At 42.8% G+C, this 16,673-nt stretch overlaps 2 long non-coding RNA genes across 7 annotated transcripts in view; one reads left to right on the top strand and one right to left on the bottom strand.

Annotated features, from left to right (window-relative positions):
- LOC307199343 overlaps window positions 1-16,673 on the bottom strand; it is a 28,411-nt gene that overhangs the window by 5,036 nt on the left and 6,702 nt on the right. For 3 of the 4 annotated variants that reach the window (XR_013831903.1, XR_013831905.1, XR_013831906.1), the window contains exon 3: window positions 3,018-3,203. This is a non-coding gene — a long non-coding RNA (uncharacterized lncRNA). The remainder of the gene's footprint in view (window positions 1-3,017; window positions 3,204-16,673) is intronic. The other variant, XR_013831904.1, reaches the window with a different exon arrangement.
- LOC307199337 overlaps window positions 14,539-16,673 on the top strand; it is a 97,016-nt gene continuing 94,881 nt past the window's right edge. For 2 of the 3 annotated variants that reach the window (XR_013831895.1, XR_013831896.1), the window contains exon 1: window positions 14,795-15,131. This is a non-coding gene — a long non-coding RNA (uncharacterized lncRNA). Of the gene's footprint in view, window positions 14,607-14,794; window positions 15,132-16,673 lie in introns of those variants that run through there. The other variant, XR_013831894.1, reaches the window with a different exon arrangement.

Here is a 16,673-nt window from a genome sequence, read left to right as displayed (position 1 = left end):
ACTTATCTCCTTGGCTTGGGGGTTGCATAACACCATACCCTGCAACATTTCTCTGATGAAATTACAGACGTCATAAGAAAAAGAGGGACATTCTGGGATCAGAAATCAGAAACTGGGACGGCTTCTGGGACTGTCACTGGAAAATAGGGACACTTGAAGGGTCTGAGAGACTACTGTTGATGCCATCTTATACATAGTGTTGTCATTTCTTAGTCAGATTCCTGACTATTATACCCATGTAAGAAAATGTTGCCAAAGAAGCAACAGCTGAGGGAAACAATGGTGTTCCTGAGCAGGTTTTTGTTTTTTAAAAAAATGAATATTTCCATATAATACATTTTCAGGTGGATTTTCTGAAACTCACGAGTTTCGAGACCAAAAGTAAAACTTACTATTCAGTTCAGCATTGCAGCTTCTTCATCTTCGAAAGTAAGCACACAACTAGCTCTTCTGGCTTGTTCCATTGAGGCCGAACCCTACCATTAGGTAGAATGAGGCAGCTACTTCAGGCTGAAGATTCTGGGTAGAGATGACTGTCCTGCCAGAGCTATTTCTAGACCCTCCAAGTGTCCCTATTTTCCAGGGGTATCCCTGACTTAGAGAAGCTGTCCCGGTTTCTGATTTGATCCCAGAATGCCCCACTTTTCCTTAGGGTGTCCCTGTTTTCATCAGAGAAATGTTGGACGGTATGGAGTTATCCGACCCCTGAGCCATCTGAAGGCAATCCTGTATAGGGAATCTTTTTTACTGTTTAATAATATTTTATTATGTTTTTATATGTGTTGGAAGCTGCCCAGAGTGGCTGGGGCAACCCAGTAAGTTGGGTGAGGTATAAATAATAAAATTATCATTATGGCATGGGACATCCCTATTTTCATCGGAGAAATATTGGTATATATTTCTGATTATTCTCTCTCACACACACAATTGCTGCCCATTCCCCCTGAGCGCCCACACTTGCTGATCTGATGCCCCAATGGCAAAAGGCCAAGCTGTCTCAACTAATTGCCTTCTTCCAACACAGGAAGTGCCAATGGGAAAAGTCCCTGACTGAGTGTGAGCAGACAGAGAAGCCACCATACCAAGGCATGCTCTCCAGCAGACAATGTGCATGTGTTGTTGTCAGTGTAGAGGGAAGAGGAGCAAGAAATACATGGTCTTTTGCCTCAGGTCCCAAGTAGTCTTGGGCTGGCTGCCTTCTCTTACCCATTGACCAGCAGTGAGCTCGCACCAGTGTGCCCATCGCACAAGCTATAAAGCCACTATGAGGGGCCGCAGCTCAGGTCTGCAGCAAAGGCCAAATAAATCAGGTGAACCACAATACTGAGAACTCATGTGCTGTATTTAGACAGGTAATAATAGGCACTTTGTTCTCAGGATACTTTTTGGGCCTAGCTGAGAAAGAGAAGTGGAGCCAGGCAAAATAACCAAGGGTGATCGTACACAATTTCTCCTCTGTGCCTTCAGCATAACAGTACAGTGGTACCTCGAGTTACATACGCTTCAGGTTACATACGCTTCAGGTTACAGACTCCGCTAACCCAGAAATATTACCTCGGGTTAAGAACTTTGCTTCAGGATGAGAACAGAAATCGTGTGGCGGCGGCGGAGCAGCAGCAGGAGGCCCCATTAGCTAAAGTGGTGCTTCAGGTTTAGAACAGTTTCAGGTTAAGAACGGACCTCCGGAACGAATTAAGTACATAACCAGAGGTACGTAATTCCTGGCTTCTGCTCAGATTATCATGGTTGTGACATTTATTGGTACTGGGAGCAAAGAGGGACTTGAGTTACCTTCTCTATGAATCCTTGCATATGTCCAAAATCTTCATACATCTGATAAAGTGAGCTCAATCCTATGAACGGCTGGACCACAAAACTTACAGGATTCCTCATTGTGTTTACTCTGACCTTGGCCTCATATGGCGGCCTGTTGACATTCCCCATCCCACCCCAATATTACTACTATTACTGTTACTACAACTTGTTGTTGTTGTTGTTAATATAATAACTCCACCTGAGGCCTTGAGGAGTTTATCCCAGTCAGTTCAGACAGCAGGACATAGATGAACCAGTGGCATAACTCGGGATACAGCCACTTCTTACTTTCATAGGGGGAAAACTGATCAACCTGGTGTCTGGCTCCCAAGGTTTTACCAGGTATTTCCCACCTGGTTCCAAGCCTATCTTCGCAGTCTTTAGGGCAGTGATGGGGAACTTGTGGCTTTCCATATATTGTTGGACTACAGCTCCCATCAAAATGGATATTGAGCTTTACGGGTGTTACATCCAATACCAATATCCACTAAATCTACCAGTCAATGAAGATCTTCTGCAGAAGCCCTTCCAAGCTGCCCCTCTCTTCTGAAGTCCAATAGGCGGCTACTGGGAACCGAGTGTTTTCTGTGCTGGCCCCCAAATGAGGAAACATCCCAGATATGTCTACCTGGAAGCATCTCTTCCAGGCACCAGGCAAGGTCTTTCCTCCCTTCCCAGGTTTTCACAGGTGCCTGAGATACTTTGGATGGTTGTTTTTTAACTTTTATCTGCTACTTCTGTTGTCTTTGTGGCTGTGTAAAATTCTCTCTCATTAGTTTTGTTGCTGAAAGCTGTTGCTGAGGCTGTTCATAGTGAAAGGTAGGATATAAATTCAAGAAAAGAAAGAAAGAAAGAAAGAAAGAAAGAAAGAAAGAAAGAAAGAAAGAAAGAACATAGATCTCAGTCTTGCACATCATCTCACCACTTAGACTCTGGAGCAGTGGTTCCCAATTGGTGGTCTACAGACCCCGGGGAGTCTGTGTAACCCACCCAGGGGGTCCATGGCACCATTCACATAACAAAAACTACCATAGAGCTATCAAAAATTTCAAAAGCAGGGGGTCCATGGCTTGGCTTTTGAAATATAGGGGGTCCACAGTACTTAGCTAATTGGGAAACACTGCTCCAGAGCATAAGAGAATAAGGCAGTCATACTAAGGGTATGTCCAAGGGGAGCTTAACCTAAAAGAAGCTGCTCCAACCCTTTGCTAGATGAGCCACTATTTTTGCACTGTCCAGGATGTTTGACAAGCTGGCATTGTGACACGTGGTTGCTGTTACCATTTTCTTAGAAGACTGCAGTTGTGATCCTGCTTCCTCTAAGGCTTCTTAGATCCCATTTTACTTCTGTGGGATTCAAGCCGCCAAACTGTGCACGGGACTGCGACCTAGAAAGACGAAAAACACAGACAATGGCAAGACAAGGCTTGGTTGACATTTGGGGGAGGGCCTGGTGTGTGTGTGTGTGTGTGTGTGTGTAGATTTGTCCTTGGTATGTGGGATGTGGTTTCCAACCTGAATGTTGCAATGCCCTTGAGCAGTGCTGCCCTGCGTTTGGCTCAGTCAATAAGGATCCCTGAGGAACAACATCACAGTTATCCTGTTAGCCTCAGACAAAGCATCGCGTAACAAAAGGAACTGAGCTTGAGAGATTTTTTTTTCTTTTTACGTTTAAATTGATGCATGGAAGGGGACCAGCAGGAAGCCCTGTGTTAGCCCCCAAGTCCTATGTGCCTGAAGCTAGCTGTGTTTAATATTAAAGCTTAAATACGGTAAGCTACACATTTCACTACCTTACTGTCAAATTCATAGGTTATAAATGCGCCAGAAGAAAAGGCCTTGGAGCCTTGCATGGGCAAAAATCTGCCTTCTCTTATGCTCCTGGATTTAACCTGCCTCCACCAATCCCTCTGTCTCTCCACAGTGGTACAAATAGTGACTTCCCTGGAGAGAAATATGCAAATACTCTGGTGTGTGGGTGTTTTCATTTAATATTTCCTTCCTGTCCTATAGGTGGGTTGCTGTTTGCAATGCCAACAGATTTAAGCTCCCCACCCCCGTTGATTAACTGTCTCGTTTTTTTAACTGATTAACTGGTTAATTAATTCAGTTTGTTTACTGTCCAGTTATCAACTCGTGAATCAGTTCATTGATTGATTGAACAAAGAGATCCATCAGACCCCCTCCTTCCTAATGGCATTTCACTGCTTGCTGATTTTTTTTAAAAAAAATACATTCTGGCAGGCCTTTTGTCTGGTCAGTAGATGACCTAGAGCAGTGTTTCCCAACCTTTGGTCTCCAGCTGTTTTTGGACTACAACTCCCATCATCCCTAGCTAGCAAGACCAGTGGTCAGGGATTATGGGAATTGTAGTCCAAAAACAGCTGGAGACCAAAGGTTGGGAAACACTGACCTAGAGTATGTTCACATTGCTCCACATCTAGTGCATTCCCACTGGTAGTTTTCGCAGCCCCATTCACACGACGTCTGATGCAAACCATAACAATCCTGTAGTTCCTTTACAACTTCTGACGTTTGATGCAGTTTTTTCTCAAACCAGCTTCAGCCTGACTAGAAAACATAAGGCAAATTCACTTGGTACTTTAGAGTGGTGTGAACGTATGAGATAGCTCCTGTGCATGGCATGCACACTCTTAAGTACTCAGAAGTAGGCCCCACAGAATTCAATGGGGCATAGTGAGCTTAGGAATAATAATAATAATAATAATAATAATAATAATAATAATAATAAATTTTATTTATATCCCGCCCTCCCCAGCCAAAGCCAGATTCACTTCTAATGCTTCATGATAGTAATACCCAGGCTCAAAAAACTTCAAAAACAAATACAAGTACTCGGGTTAAGTATTTAATTCGTTCTGGGGGTCCGTACTTAACCTGAAACTGTTCTTAACCTGAAGCACCACTTTAGCTAGTGGGGCCTCCTGCTGCTGCCACGCTGCCGGAGCACAATTTCTGTTCTCATCCTGAAGCAAAGTTCTTAACCTGAAGCAATATTTCTGGGTTAGCGGAGTCTGTAACCTGAAGCATATGTAACTCGAGGTACCACTGTATGCCCTTCAGCCTCAGCAATTTACCAGTTAAAATTGTAGCCAATTAATCTAACAAATCTATGAAAGGCTTCAGCCCTCATATCTGTGTTCTCCCATAAAGCAGACATTCCTTGCTCCATAAACCATCAGTGGAGCTCTCTCCTACTCTAAGGATCGCCTTCTAGCTCATCACAAAGTTTTGCTTTCTTTCATTGCTTGGAGAAACTTTGATGTCTCTCATTGTGTCCCTCATTTCATGGTGTTTTGTCTGTGATTGTCTGTCATTCAGAAGATTTGCCCTTCATTTTTAGAGTTCAGGGGCTGAGAGGTGCGATGCAGAGCAAACCTCATTCGGATGCTTTTCTACCAACATGATTTAAATGGGAGCTCTTTTGCTAGCACGTTTCCGAATAGAGAAGCCAGATCATGGCTACCGAGCAGCCTGTCGCTCTTGTGCCATTCATGGAAATAAATGAATGAACAGAGAAGCCCCTATTGTATACATACGATATCATTGGTATTTTGGTCCTGCAACTGATCCTGCAACATGAACCCTTGTAAATACATCTCACTGTGTTCAGTTGAGTTTACTCCCAAGTAAAGCTGTGCACAACTACAAAGAGGAATTCCAGCCATTCCTGTGGTACAATTTAGCATGCAAAGAGTGAGCATGGATGTCTTAATATGCCTTCGTTTTCAAATCACCTTGAAGAAGAAGAAGAAGAAGAAGAGTTTGGATTTGATATCCCGCCTTTCACTCCCCTTCAGGAGTCTCAAAGCGGCTAACAATCTCCTTTTCCCTTCCTTCCCCACAACAAACACTCTGTGAGGTGAGTGGGGCTGAGAGACTTCAAAGAAGTGTGACTGGCCCAAGGTCACCCAGCAGCTGCATGTGGAGGAGCGGAGACTCGAACCCGGTTCTCCAGATTACGAGACTACCGCTCTTAACCACTACACCACACTGGTTGGCGGGGTTATGCACCAACATGTAGCATGTCTCAAATAACTACAGGACAGATGTAGATAGATGTAGCTTGTGGCTAATGTTTTGAATATGTTCTAGATGCAGAGTAAGGTCCCGCTTGTAATGTAATAATTCAAAGAAAGCAAGCTATACAAAGCACCTTTACTGCAAGGAACCTGTTTCAGTTAAGGCTGGAGAAAGATCTAGAGACCTGGAGAATCAGCCACTGTGTGTTTCTTTATCCCAGTATCTCAAGGTATAACCTAATCTAGAGCTGGTCAATGGTGTAACCTCTGGAGGTGGTCCTACTACAGCTTGGATGTGGTTCTACTGCAACTCCCATCAGCCATAGCCAGCATGGCCAATGGTCAGGGATGATGGGATTTATAGTCCATCAACATCTGGAAGGCACCACCTTGACTACCGCTGGCATCATCGATTACGTCTGCTCAGTGGCGTAGCGTGGGTTGTCAGCACCCGGGGCAAGGCAAGTAATTTGCACCCCCTAACCCATGGATTTGCGCCCCCTATCCCATGGATTTGCGCACCCTAACCCTAACCCCCAGATGTTGCGCCCGGTGCGGCTGGCCCCCCCTGCACCCCCCACGCTACGCCACTGTGTCTGCTGCCTTTTTACACACTCCATTTTACAACTGATAGGAATGCAGACCTCGTGGCAGACTTTATGTTTTGCCTCTCTCTTCTAACTCTCTGTTTTGTTTGACACCCAGTCTGCTGGAGGGTTCTGAAGATTGTGGAAAGCTTGCTCATTATTTTGTGATATCTTGATTGGTCTAATAAAGATAATGCGATAGTATGGATTTTGGAATCATTCTAACAGTGATCTTTTATAGCTATTGTGAAATGGTTGTAATCTGGCAATCTGAATGTCTATAACATCCTGCCAAACACAATGAGGTTTGTTCATTTTTTTTACCTTTCTCCTGCTTCCCTGGAGTGTTTATAAGGTGTAAATGTAGGTGTATGTGTGTATGGGGGCAGGAAAATTCTGAGTTTTTGCAGAGAACTGTGCCAGAAGAGGTACATATCTGCTACAGGTCAGACTTGTCTTTCTTCCCATGTCCTTTTGACTGAAAAAAGCACAAATGCAAATAAACCTTAGCACTGAGCATGGCTAGGATCTCGACAGAGCCCAGTCTCTGGTAGCAGGATGGCTATGAATAGAACTAACAATATGTTTTTAAGTATCTTGGCTTGGCTGTCGAAGAAGAGCGAAAAACTAAAGCTGGATCAAAACAAACAAACAAACAAACAAACAAACAAACAAACAAACAAACCCCTCACTGTAACAATAAAAAAGCATCAAAACAAAACAAAAATCTTTGACGCCCATCTTGAAATGAGATGACCTGTTATATCACCATGTAACGACTAAGGAGTTGTAGAAAACTTTAAATTGCATGGCTCTGAAATGAAATGGCTAAGCAACAGCTTCACCAGATATTATAAATTGTGATATAACCAGAAAGGTAGGTGAAACATCTATCTTCATACATCTATATACATTATAGATCTATATACATTAACATTGTATGTTATCATGTTGCAGTTCACATGGCTGCCAATAGGTGGCCACATCAACTCGAACATGAATATATAATCTAGGAAGGGGAAACCTGTCGCCAGAGGTGTAGCTAGGGGTTGGCAAAATCGACCTCCACTGGGGGAGTAGGCTCCCCCCCCCCCAAAAAAAATCACTTTTCAGACTATTGAATGTATATGTGCGTGGTGATGTGCTGTTGATGTTGTGGCAAGATCAAATGTGGGAGAAGCTTGCTGTCCTTCTCTCACTTTGGTAAAGTGATGTTTTTCGGGACGGCACCAATACAGCTTCTTGCCAAGGGTGTAAGGGACTCTAGGTACGCGTCTGTCTGTAGCCCTTCAAATGTTGCTAAACTCTAACATCCCTAACCATTAGCCATGGTTGGAGGCCACTGGTGACAGTTGTAGTCCAACAACATCCAGAGGACACCATATTGATGAGCCTTCTGCTCTAAACAGTAGCTCTGAGCAGCTACCCACAGAGGTGCGGTTTTCCAGTTCTGCCCCTAGCAGCTCCTCATACAAACTAAACCGCAAGATTCATTTGGGCTCGCAGCCTGGAGAAAGTCTTTTCCTATAATTGAATACTCTATAGATCCATGCTTGCCCTTCATGGAATGCCTTGAAGTTGCAGTGGCCCATATTGGATGTCAAGATATACACCTGTCCCTGCAGGACAGAGAGCATTTGAGGGCAGTGTTAATGCAATAGGCTGTTTAGACTTCTTGCAACATCTGCCAGTGAACTCTGAGACGGAGAATAAGCCACAAGAACTCTGCATTCAGTTTGACTTCAGCCTTCAGCTCTGTATTCACTGATATGTTCTGCCTTGGGGGAAATTGGACCTAAAGTTTGCTACAGCCAGAATTGCCCGGTGGTGCTATAACACTTGGATGAAAATTAAATAAACAGCTTCCCAGGCCTTGTGCATTTCTCAGCTTCTAAGCTTCGATTTGCTTTTTGTCCTAAATGAAACTTTATTGCCATAATGACAAACAGGGTATTAGTTTGAAGTGAGCAATATGCAACTTCAATGTCCCTTTCCCCATTTATTTGCAATAAATGGAGCTACATAGATATAGGCTATCTGGATCTCTAGACAAATTTTGTTGTAGACGATCATTGGCCCAGCCCTTCACTGAGGACGAAGAAGTCCACAGTCAGTGGAGTTCCATGGATAGTGTAGCTCTGTAGACAGTGAAATTAGAGAGCACATCTTTCAGCTGCAGTGCTTCTGCAATGTCTAGAGCTGTGAAGATAGTAAGGTCTTGGCAGGCTGCACTTGTTGAAATGAACATTATTTGCATTTTGTCCTTCCTCTGGGGAGCTGAGGGTGGTTGATGACACCGAATTGTTCAGGGTGGTTAAAAACAAAAAGGAATGCTGAAGAATTCTAAAGGTATCTCTCAAAATTAAGTGAAGGGGCATTAAAACTGCAAATTTAAGTCAACATAAGCATTGGTGCAAAAATAAGAATTATTCGCTTCGCATGGACTGACCAGGAAATAGATCTTGGGGTCACAGTATATAGCTCAGTGAAAATGTTGACTCTGGGGCAGGAGTGCAGTTGTGGGGGGAGGAATACTGAACCCCATGTTGGGGATCACTGGGAAGGGGAATGAAAATAAAACTGCCAATATCATGTCATGACACAAATACTGTATATGGTGCAACTGCACTTGGAATATAGTGGGCCGTTCTGGGTGCCATATGTCAAAAAGGATATTGTAGAGGTGGGGAAAGGGTTAGGACCCAGATTAGGTATGGATCGACCCATCAAAGTCCAGTCCATTCCAGATCCATGTGAAGATGGGAATACAAATGTCTTTTCCCATTTCTGGGTAGATTTTTTTAATGGAAAATCATTTAAAAACATAGAAGCACACATTTCTTAAATCATAAAAAGTATTTATGAAGCAGTCCAAGGGTTTCATGCTCTTTTTTTCTTTTAAAAAAAATCTTTAAAATTTCAAAAGATAGGGCATCCAGCTGATGAATAGCATGACCCCTGAGAGTGATGAGGCTTCATATTCCCTCATGTAAAAAACCAATGTCTATTCCCATATAAGCAGTGGGGACTTACTCTTCAATAAGTCTGCAATATGACTGCAGCCTAAGAGATTTATTTGAAAATAGCTGATGACATCTTTCTGCATGACTGCAAGGCTTGAAAGAAAACTGGTTCCAAATGCACCATTTTGCCACAAGGCACATACTCCACAGGCCATCAGAACTTGTAACAGTTCGAAAACCTGATCACCATGAATCTGGTGTGTACAACATTTTAATTTCTGTTAAGTGTGATACTATGACCTGTGATCAAATACAAGAGGTGGTGTGTGTGATCTTTCATATGGTAGAAACAACTTGGGCATCTCTGTCTCTGTATAAGTAAGGACAAACACTCTGAAATTAATCCACCTCACATCCACATTGGCACTTCACAGCTCCCCTATGTTAGCAAAATGCCTTATCTGTTATGATAGTAGAGATGTAGAATAAGGGATTCTATTTATTATAAGAATGTGAGTTGACTTAGGTAGGCCATGAGATTTATAGAACATAGCTTTTCCAACAACAAATGTTGAGTTCAAAGTCAATAAAGTATGATAGATTATGATAGATGATAGATAGATAGATAGATAGATAGATAGATAGATAGATAGATGATAGATAGATCAACAGATAGGCATGCAGGCATAGTGGGGTTCATTTTTTATTTCATTACCAGGCCTCCATTTCTTGCTACTGTATGTGCTCTCAGAATTCTTGGGAAATAGATTTGTTTCTTGGGTTTCCATATTATGTGTCTGAGAAATAAAATGCAAGTGTGAATTTAGTCTCTCCATAGTTCTGGCTTGGCTCCTCTTACATAAGCTACAGCTACATTTTTTTTCCAGGCCAGGGAGTGGAGCCCTTCAGGAATTCAGACCAGAACCAGAAAGTGAATACAGTACAGTGATATATTCAGTTGCCATAGCTGCCATATGGTGCCAATGCTGAGATGAAATAAAATAGAAGTCCAGGAGGACTGGAAGTCAATAATGAGGTAACCCATAGTACGACACCAGCTCTCGACGGCAATGCTCCAAACACCACCAAGCAGAAAAACGACAAGGGGGGAAACACACACACACACCAAATGGCAAGAAAACTGTGGGAAATGCAGAGGATAGCCTCACCAAAGAGTAAGTCAAAAGAGGGAGTTGGTGGGTGACTCAGCCAATGAGGAAGAGTTGAAGGGCTAAGAGGGGAAAGGAGGAATTATAGGCAGCACAGAGAGGAGAGGGAGAGAGAGAGAGATCATCAGAGCGTTAAGTGGCAAACAGTCTAAACAATTGTCCTGACAAGAAGGAAAGAATCTCAGCATTCCTAATGTTTGGCTATTGAGTATGAACAAATGTTCCGGCAAACTGTAGTGGCATAAAAGCAGGCCAGTGACGGGGAGGTGGGGGGAGTGCAGGGCAAAGCTTTAAGATGAAAAGCTCCAGGAACACTAGGCTGGTGAGATGACAAAACAGAACTATAGGGAGGACCCGACTGGGCTTCCTTGACCCGCTCTAGTGTAAAATAGCAGAACTCCATTCAGGTCGTTGGAGCCCAAGCGATCTCTGCCAGCAGAAGCTCTTCTTGGCCATCAGTTTCAAAGCACATCAAACAACTTGTGACATGGCTAAATGGGTCTAAAATGAGCATGAATAATATTAGCAAGATATGCAGGGAGTCCACAAAGAGTCAAATTTTCGAGAAGGACCAGAGTTAGTTCAGTGCAATGGCTACCTTTAGAAAACCATTGTGTCCAATCTAACTTTTGAGCCTGAGCAGCGGGAAGGAAGGTGCAACAGACGGTCACCGCAATAAGGAAGCAAAAGGCTGAGACTGGCACTTGAATGGCAGTCATTGGAGAGTGCCATTCACAGCTCCCTGATTGACTAATAACACAATTTCCAAAATCAGTAAATGCGTCAGTCGTGGTTTGTAAATGGAAATCTAAATATTAAATTGGCTCCATAACAACCTGGCATTTCCTTTTCCTTTTCCTTTTTTTTAATGCATTAAGAAATTATGGCTGGATAAGAGTGGCCAAAAGAGCAAAAGACATATATGGATATACAGAAGACTTATTCAGTGAAGAACTGCACCACAAAGTTGCTAAACTTTCTAGCAATTATACAGTTTATTTTCATGATAAGTTTTTCTTCTGATGAACTCAGAGTTCAAAACATGTTGGGAAACATGAACTGGATAAATCTTGTCTACGGGCATCAAAGGCTTTAGCTATTTTGTACTTTAGGGGATCTCCTCTTGTTGCTGGATCTGCAAGGAGGGCACTCCAGTCCTAAACAATTAAAGTAAGTCCCATTGACTGTGTTGCAAGGTTGTGATCCTAAGCCCGCATCTATGGAGGCAAGTTCTATTAAAATCAGTGGAATCTACCGTATTTCATTGTGTTTTGCAGTGCCAGGCTGATGGTGGGGTTGGGGGGCAAGCAAAGACAGAAGTATATAAAATCTATAGGAATGAGATTTGCAACTCCTGGCCAAATTCTGTACTGATAAAAATCAGCATAGAGATTCTGTGGGTGAGAGAATGGTGTTGATCATGCTCATGGTGGAAGCATTTTCCATATTATCCATGGAATTGTAACAACCCATAAGAGTGTCTATAAAACCACCACAGCCAACCACAAATGAACAACCACACCCTAGGCCAACCCCAACCTCTCTCACCACCAAAGGAACACAAGTGAACAGCAGAGAAGCTGCACAAGCAATGCTGACACCAAACCCTACATATATTAAGTAAAATAGAAACATCGCCACCCGACCCCACCCCCACCCATCTTCCCCCCCTCCACCCCTTTCCCCCTTTTCTTCCTAATGTCTCAACAAATGAAACTGATTTGTAAAAATGTTACATGGAAAAAATACGAGAGAGAGACATTGCACATACTTTTGTAAATCAAGGAAATCTTTAATAAAAATACATTTTTTAAAAAGAGTGTCTATAAAAACAGTATAATGTTTTAAATCGCAGTGATTTCTAAAAGTAAGGGATTAAACCATCAAAGTTGAGAATAACATTTTTTTAAAAAAAATCCCTTTGGTGGATGCTGATGAGAAAAGTCAGATGTAGTTCAACAAAAAAAGGGTAGAAGAAGCATATTTCAGTCAAATGAGAAATCTGTAGACAACAGTAATACTACTTGCCTTAATGTTCAAGTTTATTAAAAGTAAGTTATCAAAAGACATTGTCCAAAGAACAAGACGTAATTCTAAATATGGATTCTTATATTTTGTGGATGTGTATTTCTAGATATCTAGATAGATAGATGAAATGAACTTATTGTATATGAGAATTGCTGTCTTTAATGTTTAGGTATAAAACAATCAAGTTTTGACAAGTATTGTCCAAAATACAAGATGTAGTTCTAAACATACATCCTTACCATGTATGTATGAGTACTTGCTGAAATTAAATGATTGAGTATGAGGGTTGCTGTCTAATATGTGAGTGGCAGAAAGGATTTTTTAAACAAATATAATTAAGCGGCAGTTCTTTTTAAAAATGGAGCTGGCCAGCCCAATTTCATAAGGGACTGTTTAAAGATCTGAGAATTTTGATTTTCTTTAATTAATCCTGAAAAGGCCGAACTAGGGAACTTTGGGCTTTAGCTGTAAAAATCAAGTATTGCAGTTGGAACTGGAAGAAATCAAGACAATTGATGATAATGATGATTTGTGTGTTTGGTTTAAAAGGAATACTCAGTTTGTGTATTCAGCCCATTTCACATTTTCAGATCATATGTGTGGCAATTGCAAGGGAAACTGTCTCTCATATATTCATTATTCAAAATTACTTTCCAGTTAATTCCTGTGAATAATAGTTAAACTATGTATCTGTTGTTGAGCAGAGTTTATTATTCAAAAAGCAGGCTGTGCTCAATGGTTGTCACTGAACAGCTAGGTCAAATTGCCGATTTTTTGTCACCTGCTTGGATGGATGTAAGAGTAAGAAACCAGCCGCCAAGGAAAATGCTTTGAATTTACTGAATGCAAAGCTTGCTTTGGGTGAGGACAGTCCAGTGAGCACCGCTTCTGTGCAAGCCCCAGTGATGTTGCTGCTGACTGGATAGAAGCAGGCCATGTTTGCAAAGTCCATATTCCTGTCAAATGTATGAATACCCCGGAAAAATATTACTACAGTATGTAATATCTATTGATAACAACATCCAGATGCATAGATAAATATAGATATATGGATTTCTACAGAAAATTCCTTATTTTACAGTTGCTCATATTCTTGCCACTATATAACTGACTGTGGATTATTGTATTAGGCAAGGCATTGTCATGTATGGTTTGGCTGAGATTCCTGCATTGCAGGAAGTTGAACTAAATGACTCTTGGGGTCCCTTCCAACTCAATGATTTGATGAACCCATTTCTCCCTGTGGCGTTCATACGCAGCCCCCAGTCGTCTCACGGACTATTGACCCGTCCACCACTAATCCACTGCCACCAACCAGGTCCTCCCCGGTAAATCACTTAGTCTCAGTCAGGTTCTCAAGTTAACAAAGAAGAGTGTAGTTTATTACAGACACAAATAAACTTCAACTGCATTCAAAAGGTTGTTACTCTTTACCTTCTTGGTCTTATTTTTATCCTGTCTCTAACTCTTCTACCTCCCCTCACACAAGAACCCACTGCCCTAACTGTCTCTCTATTTCCAACTGCCTGCCAACTGCTTTTCCAACTGCCTTTCCCAACCAAGGTAAAGGTAAAGGTACCCCTGCCCGTACGGGCCAGTCTTGACAGACTCTGGGGTTGTGCGCCCATCTCACTCAAGAGGCCAGGGGCCAGCGCTGTCCAGAGACACTTCCGGGTCACGTGGCCAGCGTGACATCGCTGCTCTGGCGAGCCAGAGCCGCACACGGAAACGCCGTTTACCTTCCCGCTGGTAAGCGGTCCCTATTTATCTACTTGCACCCGGAGGTGCTTTCAAACTGCTAGGTTGGCAGGCGCTGGGACCGAGCAGCGGGAGCGCACCCCGCCGCAGGGATTCGAACCGCCGACCTTTCGATCGGCAAGTCCTAGGCGCTGAGGCTTTAACCCACAGCGCCACCTGTGTCCCCTTTTCCCAACCAACCAACCCACTAAAACCAACCAACTACCCACACCCAAACCTCAGGCTAAGGCCTTTTATAAACAGGTAGGCTCCGCCTCCAGCTTTCCTATTGGTCTACATTTTAACCCTTTCTCGCTCCCCTGTACAGACATTTTCAAACGAACGGGCAAACGCCACACCCCCTACTTCCAGAAAAACTACTTTTGCAGCTGAGGGGCATTTTCTAGCCATTGCTGCCTGAAAATAGCATCCCATGGATGAACAGGGGTCAGATCCTCCTAATATCAGTAAGGATGAAGTTGGGGAACGGGTACATTATCCACTTACAAGAAGGAGTGCAGCACTGTTAAAAGGACCCGAGGACACAAGGAGAAGGGTGGAGGTGGCCAACCCAGGTATTCTGGATAGGGACAGTAGCCAGGCAGAAGTGGGCAGGAGACACAGAGAAGGAATAGAGAGCTTGGTCGTTGTAGAGTGAAATCGCTCATCACTTTCATGGACTGGGGAAACACAAAGCCGCAAGGCTCTCTTCTGGAAGAAGGTTCTTCTGTGTGAGCCAAGGGGAACGAGGGAAAGACTTCCAGCCACAGAGGTGTATAGCAACAGCAAGTAAGGGTCCTGCAGTGTTTGGAAAGGGACGCAATATGTACCTCTCATTTCCACAGCCACTGTGAGCCATCTGAAGAGAGCACGGGCATTTAAAGTGCTGTTTGAAGGACTGCCTACATGCATAGGAGCCTGAGTTGGGTATTAAGGTCTGCCTCAAAAACCCACGTGCATGCCCAGTGATTAGGTAAATACTGTATAGCTGGTGAGCCCAGGAGACAGGGCCTTTTATGTGGAAATCCCAGATTGTGGAACTCACTCCTCATAGAGGTGCCCTTCAGATGTTTTGGGCTACAACTACCAATAGCTCCTGCCCACAGAGTTGAACAGGTCGGGGTTGATGGAAATTGTAGTCCATAACATCCAAAGGGTTTTTTAATGGGCCTGAAAACCCACCTTTTTCAGACTCATTTTCTCCTAAACTGGGCCCTGGGCCATGGGCCATGGTTGCCCCACCCCTCCTAGATCAAGTAAATCAATAAAAATACTTAACTAAGTGAGGTTCTGCCCCCCGCCGCCACCCTAACTGAGCTATTCTGTTAGGAAGTTAGCTGTGCTGTGATTTATATTCGTGTCTGCTTTTTTAAAAATAAAAATAATTGTTTTAACTGACTTCTGTATTAAATTATTATGAATGCTGCTGCCAATTTTTTTTCCGTGTGTGTGTGTGTGTGTGTGTGTGTGTGTGTAGAGACATTATATACCTTCTTGGGTGGGCTATGCAGCCTATATATGATATCAATAAATTGTTTTATAGTGATTGTAAGAGAGAATCACAGAATCATAATTTTGGAAAAGAGACAAATTCCATGCAGTTCAGTTTCCCTGTTCAAAGGGGGAACCTCTTCAAAAATGTGTAAATCATCTCTAAGCTGGCAGCAGATGTCTCTGCCCCATTTTCTTTGCCCAGGGTGTTGCACATGAGACCCAGACCTCCCTTCTTGCTTATTCCTGTTTATTCAGCCAAGGAGGAAGTAAATAATTACTGTTAATGAAACAAACAATACCAAATGGGAAAAAATTCCAGGCATCACTGATACTAGAGGGGTGAAATGTTAATATACTTCAAAGAGACTGAGAATATGAAGAGATGGGGGGAAATTAGATTCTGGTTAGGGGGAGTGGGGGGATAACATGAAAATAATAATCTAAAACCACATTTTCAATCTGTGATAATGCTAATAATAAACATGGAGATGCAGTACTGCTGGTAAAGATCTAAGGATGATAGTGAAGGCTACCTTAGACATGAGTTTGCCTTGAAATGTGAGCAGGGGAGGAAAAGAATTTAATTTGATTTTAGGCTACCAACATCACAGTGCAGAGCACGGAAATAGTACGTTCCGCTGTGTGTGGCTGTGATGAGACAGCAGCTACAGGACTGCATTTAATTATGGCTACTACTGTACCTTTATGAAATCGACAGATGAAATATTATTGCCAAGAACTTTTTTTTTTATAAATGTAGAAACTGGTGCGAATGAATTATAGGCAGAGTTAGATCAAAGCCGTGGGTTGGGAAAGTGCCAGTGTAGACCCATAAAT

This window comes from Podarcis cretensis (assembly GCF_951804945.1).
Source record: "Podarcis cretensis genome assembly, chromosome: 12".
NCBI lineage: Eukaryota > Metazoa > Chordata > Lepidosauria > Squamata > Lacertidae > Podarcis > Podarcis cretensis.
Note: the sequence above shows the minus strand (reverse complement) of the source record. Positions and strands in the feature narration are given on the sequence as shown.